The sequence below is a fragment of the Salmo trutta genome, chromosome 25 (genome assembly GCF_901001165.1).
Source record: "Salmo trutta chromosome 25, fSalTru1.1, whole genome shotgun sequence".
Lineage (NCBI taxonomy): Eukaryota > Metazoa > Chordata > Actinopteri > Salmoniformes > Salmonidae > Salmo > Salmo trutta.
In genome coordinates, this window is record NC_042981.1 from 45,288,294 (window position 1) to 45,307,984 (window position 19,691).

A 19,691-nucleotide genomic window follows, 5' to 3' on the forward strand; every position below is an offset into this window, starting at 1 on the left:
GCCATTTTCATGAAGTGTCTGTAATAATATAGAAGATCCAGGAAAGCATAACTTCAAACAGCAAGGAAGAGAGGAGAGCAGAAAACATAGGATATCATAGAGAGAGGGGAGGCCCACTCAAGACAAACATTGCATATTCCTCTCAAGCCAGAGGAAGTAGTCCTTGCTAAACATTACCTAAAAAAAAAATTAAATAATGCCACTTCTGCATTGTCCTGTGTGTATAAATTGTTAGACCCTGATATGTTCCTGTCACCGAAGGCAATCATACAGGCCGCGCTGACCAATTCAGTCCATTGAGATGTTTACATACCTGGCTTAGGAGCCCAATGACCCAAGATAGAATGCATCATGACAATTGGCAAAGGTATACATACTTACACGCTTTGGAATGAGTCATAACCAGGTTTGCACCTACAGTTGAATTTTGTTTAATTTCTCATGTTTATGGATGGACTAACATCCTAGTACTGTGTAAAATTGTGAAGAGTTGTTACTACAGGGGTGTTGGAGGAGGTGTATTTGTTATTGTGTAACTAATTAGGTACAGTGAGTTCATGCAGTTCCAACATAAAATGCCAATCCTGATATATTGCACATAACTCAAACTTTTTCATGCAAAACATTAATTTGTGGTTTAGGCTGCCACCATTTCGATTATTTTGGAACTGCACAGTATGACTACCTCACATTAGTTAGCAGTAATGTGACCAACATCAACATTTTTTATTGCCAATCAAATATTGAACATGGTTTATGAAAACATTTCAACACAATGATAAATACTTTTTCCAAGAATTTTTCTTCATGGACAATTACGACATAGTTATGCACTTATAATTTGTACTTGCTAATAGATTTGTAAAAAATATTATTGACACCATATTCCATGGGTTTACTGAACACAATATATTCATAATAAGTGTTGATTACTTGGCGTCAGCAGAGCACAGCACATGGAAGAAAGCAGTGAGATATGCAACATAGTGTTATGTTTCTGCAAAATGTTCACTGCTAGCGTTGTGCGAGGCCAAGAGTGCAGGGCACGGGGTCCTGTGTGGCTCAGTTGGTAGAGCATGGTGTTTGCAATGCCAGGGTTGTGGGTTCGATACCCACAGGGGACCAGTATGGAGAAAAAATGTATGAAATCTATGCATTCACTCTCTGGATAAGAGCGTCTGCTAAATGACTAAAATGTAATGTAAATGCTTAATTTAGATCGTGCAGGGATTAAATTTCCAAGATAACCAGATGGCAAGACTGTACTCTGTAAAAGGAGGTACTCGGCTGGCCTGATGCGGTGTTCTACAACATGCTCAACATGGCGGCTATCAACGCGCACGTGTTGGACAAGCAATGCTTTGATTAGACAGTCATCAGGCATATGAGCTTCGTTAGAATCACATGAACGCCAAGAAAGCAGCTACATCCGCCACTCCAATACCTTGACTTTGAGGTCCTTAAGCCATATTGCCACAAGCTTTAACTTCCTGACTGATGTCTTGAGATGTTGCTCCAATATATCCACATAATTTTCCATCCTCATGATGCCATCTATTTTGTGAAGGGCACCAGTCCCTCCTGCAGCAAAGCACCCCCACAACATGATGCTGCCACCCACCGCGCTTCACGGTTGAGATGGTGTTCTTCGGCTTGCAAGCATCGCCCTTTTTCCTCCAAACATAACAATGGTCATTATGACCAAACAGTTCTATTTTTGTTTCATCCGACCAGAGGACATTTCTCCAAAAAGTATGATCTTTGTCCCCATGTGCAGTTGCAAACCGTAGTCTGGATTTTATGGCGGTTTTGGAGCAGTGGCTTCTTCCTTGCTGAGCGGCTTTTCAGGTTATGTCGATATAGGACTCGTTTTACTGTGGATATAGATACTTTTGTACCTGTTTCCTCCAGCATCTTCACCTTTACTGTTGTTCTGGGATTGATTTGTACTTTTCGCACCAAAGTGCGTTCATCTCTAGGAGACAGAACACGTCTCCTTCATGAGCAGTATGACAGCTGCGTGGTCCCATGGTGTTTAAACTTTGGTATTATTGTTTGTACAGATGAACGTGGTACCTTCAGGCATTTGGAAATTGCTCCCAAGGATGAACCAGACTTGTGGAGTTCTACAATTTTTTTTCTGAGCTCTTGGCTGATTTATTTTCAGTTTCTCATGATGTCAAGCAAAGATCGATCAAATCAAAGTTTATTTGTAACGTGCGCCGAATACAACAGCTGTAGACCTTACGGTGAAGTGCTTACTTACAGGCTCTAACCAACAGTGCAAAAAAGGTATTAGGTGATCCCCTACTCGGATGGTATTGAGCCGTCCCAACCTTCGCTCTCTCTCTCCCGCTACTCTCACCTCTTCCATCCTATCATCTCTTCCCTCTGCTCAAACCTTCTCCAACCTATCTCCTGATTCTGCCTCCTCAACCCTCCTCTCCTCCCTTTCTGCATCCTTTGATTTTCTCTGTCCCCTATCCTCCAGGCCGGCTCGGTCCTCCCCTCCTGCTCCGTGGCTTGACAACTCACTGCGAGCTAACAGAACAGGGCTCCGGGCAGCCGAGCGGAAATGGAGGAAAACTCGCCTCCCTGCGGACCTGGCATCCTTTCACTCCCTCCTCTCTACATTCTCCTCTTCTGTCTCTGCTGCTAAAGCCACTTTCTACCACTCTAAATTCCAAGCATCTGCCTCTAACCCTAGGAAGCTCTTTGCTACCTTCTCCTCCCTCCTGAATCCTCCTCCCCCTCCCCCCCCTCCTCCCTCTCTGCGGATGACTTCGTCAACCATTTTGAAAAGAAGGTTGACGATATCCGATCCTCGTTTGCTAAGTCAAACGACACCGCTGGTCCTGCTCACACTGCCCTACCCTGTGCTTTGACCTCTTTCTCCCCTCTCTCTCCAGATGAAATCTCGCGTTTTGTGACGGCCGGCCGCCCAACAACCTGCCCACTTGACCCTATCCCCTCCTCTCTTCTCCAGACCATTTCCGGAGACCTTCTCCCCTACCTCACCTCGCTCATCAACTCATCCTTGACCGCTGGCTACGTCCCTTCCGTCTTCAAGAGAGCGAGAGTTGCACCCCTTCTGAAAAAACCTACACTCGATCCCTCCCATGTCAACAACTACAGACCAGTATCCCTTCTTTCTTTTCTCTCCAAAACTCTTGAACGTGCCGTCCTTGGCCAGCTCTCCTGCTATCTCTCTCAGAATGACCTTCTTGATCCTAATCAGTCAGGTTTCAAGACTGGGCATTCAACTGAGACTGCTCTTCTCTGTGTCACGGAGGCTCTCCGCACTGATAAAGCTAACTCTCTCTCCTCTGCTCTCATCCTTCTAGACCTATCTGCTGCCTTTGATACTGTGAACCATCAGATCCTCCTCTCCACCCTCTCCGAGTTGGGGATCTCCGGCGCGGCCCACGCTTGGATAACGTCCTACCTGACAGGTCGCTCCTACCAGGTGGCGTGGCGAGAATCTGTCTCCGCACCACGCGCTCTCACCACTGGTGTCCCCCAGGGCTCTGTTCTAGGCCCTCTCCTATTCTCGCTATACACCAAGTCACTTGGCTCTGTCATATCCTCACATGGTCTCTCCTATCATTGCTATGCAGACGACACACAATTCATCTTCTCCTTTCACCTTCTAATAACCAGGCGGCGAATCGCATCTCTGCATGTCTGGCAGACATATCAGTGTGGATGACGGATCACCACCTCAAGCTGAACCTCGGCAAGACGGAGCTGCTCTTCCTCCCGGGGAAGGACTGCCCGTTCCATGATCTCGCCATCACGGTTGACAACTCCCTTGTGTCCTCCTCCCAGAGTGCTAAAAACCTTGGCGTGATCCTGGACAACACCCTGTCGTTCTCCACTAACATCAAGGCGGTGACCCGATCCTGTAGGTTCATGCTCTACAACATTCGCAGAGTACGACCCTGCCTCACACAGGAAGCGACGCAGGTCCTAATCCAGGCACTTGTCATCTCCCGTCTGGATTACTGCAACTCGCTGTTGGATGGGCTCCCTGCCTGTGCCATTAAACCCCTACAACTCATCCAGAACGCCGCAGCCCGTCTAGTGTTCAACCTTCCCAAGTTCTCTCACGTCACCCCGCTCCTCCGCTCTCTCCACTGGCTTCCAGTTGAAGCTCGCATCCGCTACAAGACCATGGTGCTTGCCTACGGAGCTATGAGGGGAACGGCACCTCCATACCTTCAGGCTCTGATCAGGCCCTACACCCAAACAAGGGCACTGCGTTCATCCACCTCTGGCCTGCTGGCCTCCCTACCTCTGAGGAAGCACGGTTCCCACTCAGCCCAGTCCAAACTGTTCGTTGCTCTGGCACCCCAATGGTGGAACAAGCTCCCTCACGACGCCAGGACAGCGGAGTCAATCACCACCTTCCAGAGACACCTGAAACCCCACCTCTTTAAGGAATACCTGGGATAGGATAAAGTAATCCTTCTACCCCCCCCCCCCTAAAAGATTTAGATGCACTATTGTAAAGTGGTTGTTCCACTGGATATCGTAAGGTGAATGCACCAATTTGTAAGTCGCTCTGGATAAGAGCGTCTGCTAAATTACTTAAATGTAAATGTAAATGTAGGTGAACAATAGGTAAGTAAAGAAATAAAACAGTAAAAAGAAAGGCTATAAAAGTAGCGAGGCTAGATACAGACACCGGTTAGTCCAGCTGATTGAGGTAGTATGTACATGTAAATTTGGTTAAAGTGACTAAGTATATATGATGAACAGAGAGTAGCAGTAGCGTCAAAGAGGGGTTGGCGGGTGGTGGGTTGAGGGACACAATGCAGATAGCCCGCTTAGCCAATGTGCGGGAGAACTGGTTGGTCGGCCCAATTGAGGTAGTATGTACATGAATGTATAGTTAAAGTGACTACGAATATATGATAAACAGAGAGTAGCAGCAGCGTAAAAAAACAGGGGTTGGGGGGCGCACAATGCAAATAGTCCGGGTAGCCATTTGATTACCTGTTCACGAGTCTTATGGCTTTTGGGTAAAAACTGTTGAGAAGCCTTTTTTTCCTAGACTTGGCACTAGAGGGAACAGTCTATGACTAGGGCCTTCCTCTGACACAGCCTGGTGTAGAGGTCCTAAATGGCAGGCAGCTTAGCCCCAGTGATGTACTGCGCCGTACGCACTACCCTCTGTAGTGCCTTGCAGTCAAAGGCCGAGCAATTGCCGTACCAGGCAGTTATGCAACCAGTCAGGATGCTCTCGATGTTGCAGCTGTAGAACCTTTTGAGGATCTCAGGACCCATGACAAATCTTTTTAGTTTCCTGAGGGGGAATAGGCTTTGTCGTGCCCTCTTCACGACTGTCTTAGTGTGTTTGGACCATTCTAGTTTCTTGTTGATGTGGACACCAAGAATCTTGAAGCTCTCAACCTGCTCCACTACAGCCCCGTCGATGAGAATGGGGGCGTGCTCGGTCCTCCTTTTCCTGTAGTCCACAATCATCTCCTTAGTCTTGGTAACGTTGAGGGATAGGTTGTTATTCTGGCACCACCCGGCCAGGTCTCTGACCTCCTCCCTATAGGCTGTCTTGTCGTTGTCGGTGATCAGGCCAACCACTGTTGTGTCATCTGCAAACTTAATGATGGTGTTGGAGTCGTGCCTGGCCATGCAGTCGTGGGTGAACAGGGAGAACAGGAGATGACTGAGCATGCACCCTTGGGGAGATCCAGTGTTGAGGATCAGCGTGGCAGATGTGTTGCTACCCACCCCCACCACCTGGGGGCGGCCCATCAGGAAGTCCAGGATCAAGTTGTAGACGGGGGGTGTTTAGTCCCAGGATCCTTAGCTTAGTGATGAGCTTTGAGGGTACTATGGTGTTGAACGCTGAGCTGTAGTCAATGAATAGCATTCTCACATAAGTGTTCCTTTTGTCCGGGTGGGAAATGGCAGTGTGGAGTGCAATAGAGATTGCATCATCTGTGGATCTGTTTGGGCGGTATGCAAATTGGAGTGGGTCTAGGGTTTCTTGGATAATATTGTTGATGTGAGCCAGTACCAACCTTTCAACGCACTTCATGGCTACGGACGTGAGTGCTACGGGTCTGTAGTCATTTAGGCAGGTTGCCTTTGTATTCTTGGGCACAGGGACTATGGTAGTCTGCTTGAAACATGTTGGTATTACAGACTCAATCAGGGACATGTTGAAAATGTCAGTGAAGACACCTGCCAGTTGGTCAGCACATGCCCGGAGCACCCGTCCTGGTAACCTGTTTAAAGGTCTTACGTCGGCTACAGAGAGCGTGATCACACAGTCGTCTGGAACAGCTGATGTTCTCATGCATGCCTCAGTGTTGCTTGCCTCGAAGCGAGCATAGAAGTGGTTTAGCTCATCTGGTAGGCTCATGTCACTGGGCAGCTCGCAGCTGTGCTTTCCATTGTAGTCTGTAATAGTTTGCAAGCCCTGCCACATAAGACGAGCGTCGGAGCCGGTGTAGTGTGATTAAATCTTAGCCCTGTATTGACCCTTTGCCTGTTTGATAGTTCGTCGCAGGACATAGCAGGATTTCTTGTAAGCTTCCGGGTTAGAGTCCCACACCTTGAAAGCGGCAGCTCTACCCTTTAGCTCAGTGCGAATGTTGCCTGTAATCCATGGCTTCTGGTTGGGGTATATACGTACAGTCACTGTGGGGACGACGTCCTAGATGCACTTATTGATAAAGCCAGGGACTGATGTGGTGTACTCCTCAATGCCATCGGAAGAATCCCGGAACATGTTCCAATCTGTGATAGCAAAACAATCCTGTAGTTTGGAATCTGCTTCATCTGACCACTTTTTTATAGACCGAGTCACTGGTGCTCCCGGCTTTAATTTTTGCTTGTAAGCAGGAATCCCTCTGGTTGCACATTTAACATGTTGATAGAAATTTGGTAGAACTGATTTAAGTTTCCCTGCATTAAAGTCTCCGGCCACTAGGAGCGCCGCCTCTGGGTGAGCGGTTTCCTGTTTGCTTATTTCCTTATACAGCTGACTGAGTGCGGTCTTAGTGCCAGCATCTGTCTGTGGTGGTAAATAAACAGCCACGAAAAGTACAGCTGTAAACTCTCTAGGCAAGTAGTGTGGCCTGCAATTTATCACAATATACTCTATTTCAGGCGAGCAAAATCTAGAGACTTCCTTAGATTTTGTGCACCAGCTGCTGTTTAGAAATATGCACAGACCGCCCCCCCCTCGTCTTACCGGAGTGTGCTGTTCTATCTTTCCGCAGCGTATATCCAGCTAGCTGAATATCCATGTCGTCATTCAGCCACGATTCCGTGAAACATAGGATATTACAGTTTTTGAAGTCCCGTTGGTAGGATATTCGTGATCGTACCTCACCTAATTTATTGTCCAATGATTGCACGTTGGCGAGTAGTATTGACGGTAATGGCAGCTTTCCCACTCGCATTCTCCGGGTCCTGACCAGGCATCCGTCTCTTTGTCCTCTGTACCTGTGTCGCTTCCTCTTGCAAATAACGGCGATGTCGGCCCTGTGGGCTGTGTTTGGAGAATGTCTTGTGCGCCCTCCTTGTTCTTGAAACAATCTTTGTCTAATCCGAGGTGAGTGATTGCTGTCCTGATATCCAGAAGCTCTTTTTTGCCATAAGATAAGGTTGCAGAAACATTATGTACAAAATACGTTACAAATAACACGAGAAAAAAAACACATAATAGCACAATTGGTTGGGCGCCCGTAAAACTGCTGCCATTTCTTCCGGCGCACTGAGTTTGAAGGTAGGCCTTGAAATACATCCACAGGTACACCTCCAATTGATTCAAACGATGTCAATTAGCCTATCAGAAGCTTCTAAAGCCATGACATAATTTTCTGGAATTTTCCAAGCTGTTTAAAGGCACAGTCAACTTAGTGTATGTAAACTTCTGACCCACTGGAATTGTGATACAGTGAATTATAAGTGAAATAATCAGTCTGTAAACAATTGTTGGAAAAACTACTTGTGTCATGCACACAGTAGATGTCCTAACCGACTTGCCAAAACTCTAGTTTGTTAACAAGAAATTTGTGGAGTGGTTGAAAAACGAGTTTTAATGACTCCAACCTAAGTGTATGTAAACTCCCGACTCAACTGTAGGTCTGCATGCATTGTGAACTGCACTCCAAACTGACATGGGCTGTCTGTCCCCACCATGAGAGTTGATGATTGATATTGCAGAGAGCAGAGAAGACCGTAGAGTAGCCAGATTTAGACATTGCATATCATTTAACAGTTCCATTTCAGGTCATGCTGTTGATATAAATAATTTATTCTAATTTTCTGGTTTCTCGCAGTGATTTATCCCGGGAAAAGGGAGTGGTTTAGGGTGGGAAATCTCGGTAAATCTCAGTAACCGGGTTCCTGTAATTAACCATAGTTAGAACAGGCCCTTGAGGTGCACCTGAACTTGTGTTATCATCAGGAATATTATAGACTGCCTGAGGAAGACACCTGTCAAAACACGTTGCGTGCACCATTAGTAATTGTATTCTATTATTGTTTGTTTCTGTGCCTGGAATATTTTTTTAAGTGTATCATATTATGCAACATATCATGTGAGAGAAAAACTTCAATGTTATTTGGAAGGATTCCCTACCCCCTATGTTTTCCTATTCCCAACCTCCTCATGCCCTCTTAGGATCCATTTATGCTACTCTACCTATCCTTCATTTACCACCATCAGGGACCACTTGTCATTATGTCATAAACAAAACAAACACACATAACAGGACTTGTATCTTTGAGGGTGTATTCACAGTGTATGCAAATGATCACGGTTGAAAGTCATATCCATCTTTAATCATCTTTAATTGTTCTCTAATATAATTCCCCTTCTTTCTCTCTTTGTTTGTTTGTCTGTCTCTTTCCCTCTCTCTGTATCCCTCTAACTCTCTTTCTTTCTTTCTCTTTATAATTTCCCATGCACAAAAACAACTTTCCGCTGTTGCCTCCTGCACAGATCCAAGATATCCCTGGAGTAGCATTGGCCTACATTTCAGCTCAACCCCGCATTCATGTGATGCGTCCACTGATTGTGTTTGCCTGTCAAACTAGACCTATATCTCTTTCAATGATTGGCAGTGTGCACATTCAGCATTAACCCCTTGAGGGCCATTTCCTATACAGATGTCAGCGCTTGGCAGACACCATGTATTGGGAATGAATCACAAAGTGTAACGCAAAGTGGATATCTGTAGTTTTATCCACATCAGGGTCAACAATAGTCAATCCCCATTGTGCAGTAGTTAAATATACCATGGTAAAAATGCAGGTTTGTTTGTCCAGAGCATCATTTCGAGAATTTGTGTGGTCAGAATTAGAAACAAATCCCTCCCCTTCACGTTGTAAGTTATTTCTCTCTCTTGTGTGTGCGTGTGTGTGTGTGTGTGTGTGTGTGTGAGAGAGAGATTAAGACTGAGAAAACAAAACAAAAACGTAAATGCAAAAATGTGACAGCAACAAATACTTTTTTTTATGGAAGAATGCCACATGCAGCTAAACAATGGGGCACTTTTGATCAAATCTCTTGGCTTGTTTGTTTTTTGAAAAGCCTTCACAATACATAAAACAGCAAGTGTCTTTGCTGTGTAGTGACACCCCACTGGGCACAGACATCGATTTATCGTCTATTCCACATTGGTTCAAAATCATATCATTGAAATTATGTGGAAACAACTTTGATTCATGTACTGTATGTCCAGTGGGGCTCCTTAGTATATTCACCATGTATTCATTGTGGGCTTGAGAGCCCAATGTCTTTGTTCATTCTAAGCAACACCAAGCACTTTAAATATTAACTCTGCTTTATGTTGGAATAAGAATGTTATATCGGTTCAATCTAATCCCTATTTTGTGGGATTGACTTGAGAAGGAAAAAAAAATCTGATACAATGTAGGTCTAACCCCTCCTTCAGAGTTTTCAGAGATTACAATTATATTTGTGTGCAAGTGCTGTTTGGATCATGCATGTAGCCTGACATGTAATTACAATCAAAAATAAGCAGATGTCATGAGTCTATTTTGACTCATGACATACGCTACTGCTACTGTTTATTATCTATCCTGTTGCCTAGTCACTTTACCCCTACCTATATGTGACTTGTTTCAGGAAACTAGAGCTGTGTTCGAATACTCATACTAACCGCACTAACTGTACTATTTGTGGCGTAAATTATATATAGTATGCTTATTGGTCATAGTATGGATATAGTTAGTATGCCAAAAGTTCCCGGGTGTCGTACTATATTCGCCAAAATACGAAGCATTCAAGCAATGGACACTATTTCTGTGCTATTAGGGCCCATAATGCAATTCTTCGGAAAATGGTTGTGGCTTTATCTCGTTTTCAGATTTGAAGCCAATGGCGGAAAATATGCAGCCAATATGAAATCCAACATAAGCGGATTCAAGTTAATTGCTTTAACTAATTATGACAAATGTTAAGAAAATGTTGATGAGTGTAATAAAGTAATGACTTTTCAAATAAGTTACCTTACACATTATGTTGGGTGACAATTTGTCAGGTACGCTATACGCTATCCTTATGAACCACATAGCATATCATTACAGCAGTATGTACTGTATGTTAGTTAGTATGTTAGTTAGCTACTTAACGTTAGTTGGCTACAAATAAATGAAACCGGCCCGTATATTAACTAAATGCTATCTAACTAACTACCCAATGTTTACTGACTTCATTATTCCAGTCACTCTTAGCTTAGCTAAGTGGTATAGTTGCTGTGCATTCTCAATGGGCATTCGGGTGCTTTCGTAAATTCGCTCTGGCTAGCTACTCTGATTTCAGAGCACTCTCGTCTGAGTGTACCAGAGCGCAGAATAACTGACAAATTTACAAACGCTCAACACCCATTGAATATGGCCGGTGTCAGTAATGTTGGCAAAAATGCTTAATTGAATTGTTGCCAGCAGCACAGTTACGGTCACTAATGCTCTGGATAACATAAAAACAGCCTAACCAGCTCTGCTAGGGTGAGTAAAATGGTCAGAGTGAGCTGTTCTCTCATTTTTGTGTCTGGAAGTAGCTAGCAAGCTAGCCAATGTTAGTCAGTTAGCTTGCGTACTTGACTGCTATTGTTAGGTCAGAACGCTCGGATCAACCCTACTCCTTGACCAGAGTGTCCAGTGTGCGCTCTCTGAATGCCCCAGAAGCGAAACACACTGAATTTACCAACAGACAATCTGACAACCCTCTGAGTTTAGGAGTGCCCAGAGCGCACTCTGAGCGCACTCTGGCACTCCAGATTGAATTTACAAACACAACCGTAGTATAAACCAGCCTTTAGTCTTGAAAGCTTTGGTTGTTCAGTACATGGCCTCACATGTTAATCCTTAAAGAGGTGGTGGGGGTAGGGCTTAAGAGAATGATGCTGAATGGGTGTAGACAAAGACGAGCTTTCCAGTAGGTGTACCAAAAGTATTCAAGGGGCATTTTCTCAAAAATGAAGTTACAATTTTATCAACTTTCAAAGCATAATTACTTTCCCATTGTTCCTCAACTGTAGAGTATGATATACTATTTTCTAGCACTGTCTCTACTTTTATCCAATGTAAAAAACACAATTTCAAATTTTGCTACATAAAACGAATGGAGCTGGTCGGTCACATATTTCCATTTCTACCTAATTTGCATCTTACTCCTCGGTACTTGTACCCCATGTATTTAGCCAAGTTATTGTTACTCATTGTGTATTTAGTTTTCGTGTTATTTTTTAAAATTATTTTTCCATTTTCCTCTCTGCATTGTTGGGAAGTAACTACACCAGATGCTTACAAAGCTATTGCGTATAGCCCAGACACACGCACTGTAGGCACGCACACACTTTCTCTCCCTCTTCCGGTCTCCCCAAAAACACATGCACAACGTTCTTTCATCAGTGTCATTAAAGATGGCTATAATTATTGTGATGTCAAGTTCCTTATAGTGGAGTCATACTTTGAAGTATCACATAGGCTACAATAATAGGCTAGAGAGACATGTTAAAAAATCCCACACATTAGTTATTGGGCGTGCACATACGTAACCCCCTTGAAAAGCAACACACACCAGTCCCTATCCAAACACTGATGAAAGCAAGCACACGCGTCGCCACAAAATATATGTAGGCTACATATGATGTAGGATCGACGTGAAACAAATTAGAACCCCGACTTTCAATCTGTGCAAAATCTTCACATTATAAACACACAGGTTACTTTATGTTCGCATGCTTTCGCATATAGTCTATGGCTGCCCTCTGGTTGAATTAACCCCTCAAACCATCCAACACACTGCAGAACTTGGAAAATGATATAGGTTCCAGATCTCGAAACAATTTTCACTGACCGTGGCTTGAGTTACTTTTTGGTAAACCTATGTAGTGAAATCACATCGGTATATATTTCTGTTTTGCTCAATAAGGCGATGCAAAAATATTGCAGGTTGCTGTATTTCTACATGTCGTCAAATAAATAGCCTACTCTGAGACGATTCGATTTCTAACCTATAAAGTGCATCTTCCAACTATCTGTAGCTTGTATAGCGGTGTGATTGTTGAAGCTAAAATGCAATATAAAAAATACACTTGTTGTGCACCTTATACAATAAATCCCACACACATTATCACTCAAGTGGGTGTATCTATGTGGGTTTATCTATGTAGCCTATGTTGAGTGTTATCCATCCACCATCATCAACTGAGGCTGTAAAACCCATAAAATACATATTTACTACTAAACCATATTCAAGAGCCTTTCAATTGTCGGTCTTTCTTTTTATAGTGCCCTTATATCTGTTTTACAATATTTAAGAGAATGATCATCTCCGACAATGGCATAATATATTAAAAAGCGCAACCCTTACCTTTACAGCCACATACGTATCCATGGTGTGCTATCAAACGTTATATTCTCATCGTCGTTGTTTACCCATGTGTTTCCAGGGCATCATGTCTTATTCCAAGAGACAAACTGCAAACCGAACTAAAAAGCTGCATCCTTCCCTTTCACGACTCCTCGGGAAAAATGTAACACCGAAAACCAAGTCGGTCCGATATAGCCAAGCGGCGACAACAGCTTCACAGCATACTTGTATAGTTCCCCCTCAAATTTGTTAGAAAAATGCCTTAGTTGGAGCTCTGCATGCACATCTTCCTATTGGTTTTGTAAGTGCTCCAGTGGCACTATAGTTTCTGCGTGTATTTCCCTACCTAATTCGTGCGTCCTCTAAAACAACATTGCATGTTTGTAGTTGTTGTTTAAAGGAATCATTGAGTGCTAGACACATCCAAGTAGGTCAGGAATGAAATTAAGAAACAAAATAAACCAAAGTCTTGCTTCAGCCTAAAATTAGAGAATATTCAATTGTTATTTTTCTCAGGAAAGAAATTACATGTCCAAGCGCGGAGAGTCCCCGAGACCCAACAATGGTTTACGCACAGAAAAGGCAGAAGGGGAGAAGGGGATAGTTGCATGGTAAGAACATAGCTACTCATTTACATGCGTAAAGACACTTTGCCATTAGGAAGATTAAGTAAATAACACCAAAACGAGTAGCGTAGTTTTCAATTGTGGCGTATTGTAATTTGCTGCTAAGGATTAAGGTTGATGTTTTAACAAAGTGGATTAGTGTGTGTAAAATGCTTGCTCAAGCAGTTACCGTGGCTGTTGGAGAGATTGCCTGCCATCTGATGGTGCAATATCTTGCCTTTGTTTATTACCAAACAATATTACCAAGAACGATTTGAATCACAAATAATTATAACTGTAGGAGTGCCACACCCTGCAAAAAGTATACCGTAGACAACAGTATGCTTCTACTGTATGCTTTTTGCAGGTGTGGCACTCATACATATGATGTATTTTCAACACATGTATAAAACACAACATTACCAATGCAACATTATCAAATGCAATATAAATTAACTATTCCATACGAGGCTAGTTTTAGTAGGACAAACTATAGAATAAAAATTAGCAATATTCCTTAATGTTTTAACCTATTCTTTATGTGCATTGTAACAAAAGTGTAATGCATTATTATATGGTATTACTCTGGCTGATGTAGCCTACGTTTTTGGTCATATGTAAATCTGGAAAGAAGTTGTGCATATTTAACGAAAAAACTATAACATTAACAACCCTTACAAAAGTGAGTGTGCTCTGTGTTTTTAAGGGAGGTGAAAAGGTCTGTTTATTTGTTTGTTTAAAACCTGGAAGGAGACATGTTCTGATATGCAGCTGTTCTCACTCGACTGCCTTGCTTTGAGTTCATGAAGAGGTTTGCTCTCTATTCCCTCCCCTTTCCTTCAATGCAATGCATGATCGATGTGGACAGCAGGAGACAGAGAGAGGTGCCTCCCTTTGTCTCCCTCTCCCACTGTGTCATTGATCACAGTGCCTAGCTGCAGCACTGAAATCCACTTAAACTATAATTTCAAGGGGCAAACACATACTTATTCCAATGACTTTGTATAGAATAGGGTATTTTCACATCTGAATTGTTTCAGGATTTGCTTTGTTATTCAATTAATACCTGTTCCCAAGATGGAGCAATCCCAAATGCTGTTACAGACATATCTTGCATACAGGGCCGTAGACACAACAAAAAAAATACTGTGTTAAAAACAACCCAATTTAGGTTATTTGGTAACCCAGCGCTGGATAAATATAGGACAGAACACACGCTGGGATATTTTGACCCAGCCAGTTGGGTGGTGTGAATAACCCAACAAGTTGGGTTGTTGGTATTACCCAAACATTGGTTCATTTAACCATCAGTTGGGTATTTTTTACTCTCATGCTGGGTTGACCAAGCAGCTGGGTCTTTTTTTATGTAATTTTCAGGAGGCGTGGATTTCAGCTATATTTTATTCGCCATCCTTGAGAGTAAATATTTTTCCTGTTCATCATGTTACGTTTACATACTGTAAATTCAAATGTTCCTGAATTTTTGGGTTCTATAATATTAAGATTATTTATTACATATTAAACTGAACAAAAATATAAATGCAACATGTGAAGTGTTGGTCCCATATTTAATGAACAGGAAAAAAAATCCAAAAGCACAAAAAGCTTATTTGTTTACATCCCTATTGGTGAGCAGTTCTCTTTTGCCAATATAATCCATCCACCTGACACCTGGTGTGGCATATCAAGAAACTGATTAAACAGCATGATCACCTTGTGCTGGGGACAGAAAAAGGACACTTTAAAATGTGCAGTTTTGTCACACAACAGAATGCCACAGATGTCTCAAGTTTTGAGGGAGTGTGCAATTGGCATGCTGACTGCAGGAATGTCCACCAGAGCTGTTGCCAGATAATTGAAAACCTAACCTCCATTCACTATGTGCAGGCTATGGATGACATATATACACTGCTCCAAAAAATAAAGGGAACACTTAAACAACACAATGTAACTCCAAGTCAATCACACTTCTGTGAAATCAAACTGTCCACTTAGGAAGCAACACTGATTGACAATACATTTCACATGCTGTTGTGCAAATGGAATAGACAACAGGTGGAAATTATAGGCAATTAGCAAGACACCCCCAATAAAGGAGTGGTTCTGCAGGTGGGGACCACAGACCACTTCTCAGTTCCTATGCTTCCTGGCTCATGTTTTGGTCACTTTTGAATGCTGCGGTGTTTTCACTCTAGTGGTAGCAGGAGACGGATTCTACAACCCACACAAGTGGCTCAAGTAGTGCAGCTCATCCAGGATGGCACATCAATGCGAGCTGTGGCAAGAAGGTTTGCTGTGTCTGTCAGCGTAGTGTCCAGAGCATGGAGGCGCTACCAGGAGACAGGCCAGTACATCAGGAGACGTGGAGGAGACCGTAGGAGGGCAAAAACCCAGCAGCAGGACCGCTACCTCCACCTTGGTGCAAGGAGGAGCAGGAGGAGCACTGCCAGAGCCCTGCAAAATGACCTCCAGCAGGCCACAAATGTGCATGTGTCTGCTCAAACGGTCAGAAACAGACTCCATGAGGGTGGTATGAGGGCCCGACGTCCACAGGTGGGGGTTGTGCTTACAGCTCAACACCGTGCAGGATGTTTGGCATTTGCCAGAGAACACCAAGATTGGCAAATTCGCCACTGGTGCCCTGTGCTCTTCACAGATGAAAGCAGATTCTCACTGAACACGTGACAGACGTGACAGAGTCTGGAGATGCCGTGGAGAACGTTCTGCTGCCTGCAACATCCTCCAGCATGACTGGTTTGGCGGTGGGTCAGTCATGGTGTGGGGTGGCATTTCTTTGGGGGGCCACACAGCCCTCCATGTGCTCGCCAGAGGTAGCCTGACTGCCATTAGGTACCGAGATGAGATCCTCAGACCCCTTGTGAGACCATATGCTGGTGCGGTTGGCCCTGGGTTCCTCCTAATGCAAGACAATGCTAGACCTCATGTGGTTGGAGTGTGTCAGCAGTTCCTGCAAGAGGAAGGCATTGATGCTATGGACTGGCCCGCCCGTTCCCCAGACCTGAATCCAATTGAGCACATCTGGGACATCATGTCTCACTCCATCCACCAACGCCACGTTGCACCACAGACTGTCCAGGAGTTGGCGGATGCTTTAGTCCAGGTCTGGGACGAGATCCCTCAGGAGACCATCTGCCACCTCATCAGGAGCATGCCCAGGCGTTGTAGGGAGGTCATACAGGCACGTGGAGGTCACACACACTACTGAGCCTCATTTTGAATTGTTTTTAGGACATTACATCAAAGTTGGATTAGCCTGTAGTGTGGTTTTCCACTTTAATTTTGAGTGTGACTCAAAATGGTTGATAAATTGGATTTCCATTGATTATTTTTGTGTGAATTTGTTGTCAGCACATTCAACTATGTAAAGAAAAAAGTATTTAATAAGATTATTTATTTCATTCAGGATGTGTTGTTTAAGTGTTCCCTTTATTTTTTTGAGCAGTATATATATTTTCGGGGCCATTTTAAGTACAAAAATTATTCCACGCATATACTGTACAGTATGGAAAATAAAGTTGACCGATTTAAATGGATCTTCTTTGGAAGGATATCACAAACAAACACACCATCAAGTACTGTGATGTAAGTATGAATGATAGAAAAAACATAATGTGAATGGAAATAAGGTTTTTGGTTTTCACTTTGTTCTGTATTTGTGTAACTTTTGTGACTGCCAACTGTTGCTATACCTTGAAATGTTCTCTCTTGAAAAGTAGATCTTAATCTCAGTTAACCAAAACTGTATGAATATAAAAGGTTAAATAAAGTAAGTGTAATGGGCTTCTCCTGACCAATCCTGGCTCTTCAGGTCTGTCAGGGCCTGGTATAGTCTGAGCTCTGGCTGAGGGAAGGTTTGTGACTTCTCACTGTCCTCCGTGTCTCCACCCCCTTCCTCTTCCTGAAGAGCAGACTGCAGCAAGATGCCTGAATGACCTACACACGCACACACACGCAGATACACACAGTTTAATATGCATGGAGCATAGATATAACGTTGTTACAGAAGTGACAAGTATGGACAAATATTTTCATTAAGTTATGTTGTTAACACTTTATTACCATTCATACAGCTTTTATAACATTTGTCATAACATGTCATAAGCAGTTTTAAATAGTTATGAGTAACGCCATAAGATGTTATATAACTAATTATGAATGTTGTTATTGATAGACTATTCATCATGTTGTCATATACTCTCTCATTGTAATACATAATACATACAATAATCAACATGACGCTCTCCTAGTGTTAACCCTGCACTAGTCACAAAAAGAGTATGACATTGTTGCCGCCCCTGTGGCATTGAATGCAGGAGAAGCCAACTAGCATTTGATAAAACATTTTTTTTTAAATAATAGCTTATTAGTGTTGAGGTAAACTGAGTGAGCTCAACTGTGAATGGTGTGGCCACCAAAAAAAGTTGTCAAGGGAAGCCAGTTTGGATTTGGCTTCACACCAATCATATCACATCAAAAGCAAAACGTAATTGACAGAAAACTTGAATTGTCGCATCTCGTTGTGTTGTTGTCCTCCGGTGGCTAGCTAGCTAAAATTGGCCCTTTCCTTAATTAGCCATGGATGGAGATAGGGATTTGAATGTGTGGTTTTACTTAATTATCCGTACTGGCCAATGATTATAACGGTGATTCTGATCCAACCATAATTTCATACATTGTGATGCTGGCCTGAGAGGATGGAAGTTCAATATGTAGCTAGATGTAGTAAGCTAATGTTAACTAGCTGGCTCATCGTTACCCATGAAAGGAAGTTAGGCTAGAAGAAATCAGAACCATGGACAGCCACATCATATTTAGCTCATGTTGATTGGACTAAATAGGTTTTGGTATCTTTTAGTTGTCACTGTATTAGACAAAGCATCGATGATATGATGATGTTGAAGTTGAAATGGTGCTGGAATAGTGGAGTTAGCTTATGTTTTCTTTGAAACTTTTGGTAACTCTCCATGGTTCGAAACCAATTGTCACGCCCTGATCTGTTTCACCTGTCCTTGTGATTGTCTCCACCCCCTCCAGGTGTCGCTTGTTTCCCCAGTGTTTTTATCCCTGTGTTTCCTGTCTCTCTGTGACAGTTTGTCTTGTATGTTTCCAAGTCAACCAGCGTTTTTCCCGTTCTCCTGCTTTTTTCCTTTTTCTTGTCCTCCCGGTTTTGACCCTTGCCTGTTTCTGGACTTTGTACCCGGCTGCCTGACCATTCTGCCTGCCTTGACCACGAGCCTGTCTGCCACTCTGTACCTCCTGGACTCTGATCTGCTTTTGACCTTTTTGCCTGTCCACGACCATTCTCTTGCCGACCCCTTTGGATTAATAAACATTGTAAGACTCCAACCTTCTGTCTCCTGTGTCTGCATTTGGGTCTCGCCTTGTGCTTTGATACCAATAGTTGTTTAGTAGTCTAAACATTTTGGAAACATTAACTTGCTTGACCATACTGTATGTCATCTAACAATTTGTTAAATGCAATATGCTTCGTGGACTTCACCGAACAGAGGTTGCTCTCAGCTTTTGTGATGAAAATAAGTTGTGGTTGAGTTTATTCTGTCACTGTATCTTCTTGTCTCGGCCTTAGGCCTATATATCATGGTGGCAAGGTATACAGTGCATTCGTAAATTATTCAGACCACTTCCCTTTTTCCACATTTTGTTACGTTCCAGCCAAATCTATAAAAAATAAGAAATACCTTATTTAATTAAGTATCCAGACCATTTTCTATGAGACTAGAAATTGAGCTCAGGTGCATCCTGTTTCCATTGATCATCTTTAAGATGTTTCTACAACTTGATTGGAGTCCACCTGGAGTAAGTTCAATGACCAAGGACCTGAAGGTAACTCTGAAAGAGCTCCAGAGTTCCTCTGTGTGTCACGTTCGTCATACTGATGGGACCAAGGCGCAGCGGGAATATGTGAACTCATCTTCTTTTATTGAAGGACCGTGAACACAAAACAAAATAACAAACAATGACGACGAAGACAGTCCTGTCAGGCTAAACGCTAAACATGGAACAACTACCCACAAAAACCCATGAAAAAACACCCCTACTAAATAGGACCTTCAATTAGAGGCAACGAGAAACAGCTGCCTCCTATTGAAGGTCAAACCAATAAACTAAGCACAGAAATAGATAAACTAGACACAGACATAGAAATAGACTAACATAGAACATTG

The 19,691-nt window shown here is 43.1% G+C and overlaps 1 protein-coding gene across 2 annotated transcripts in view; it reads right to left on the bottom strand.

Annotated features, from left to right (window-relative positions):
* LOC115162612 (leucine-rich repeat and fibronectin type-III domain-containing protein 2) overlaps positions 1-13,378 on the bottom strand; it is a 254,891-nt gene extending 241,513 nt beyond the window's left edge. For both annotated transcript variants that reach the window (XM_029714078.1, XM_029714077.1), the window contains exon 1: positions 12,881-13,378. The gene's annotated coding sequence lies outside the window, so the exon portion shown is untranslated. The remainder of the gene's footprint in view (positions 1-12,880) is intronic.
* Positions 13,379-19,691: the final 6,313 nt, after the last annotated feature.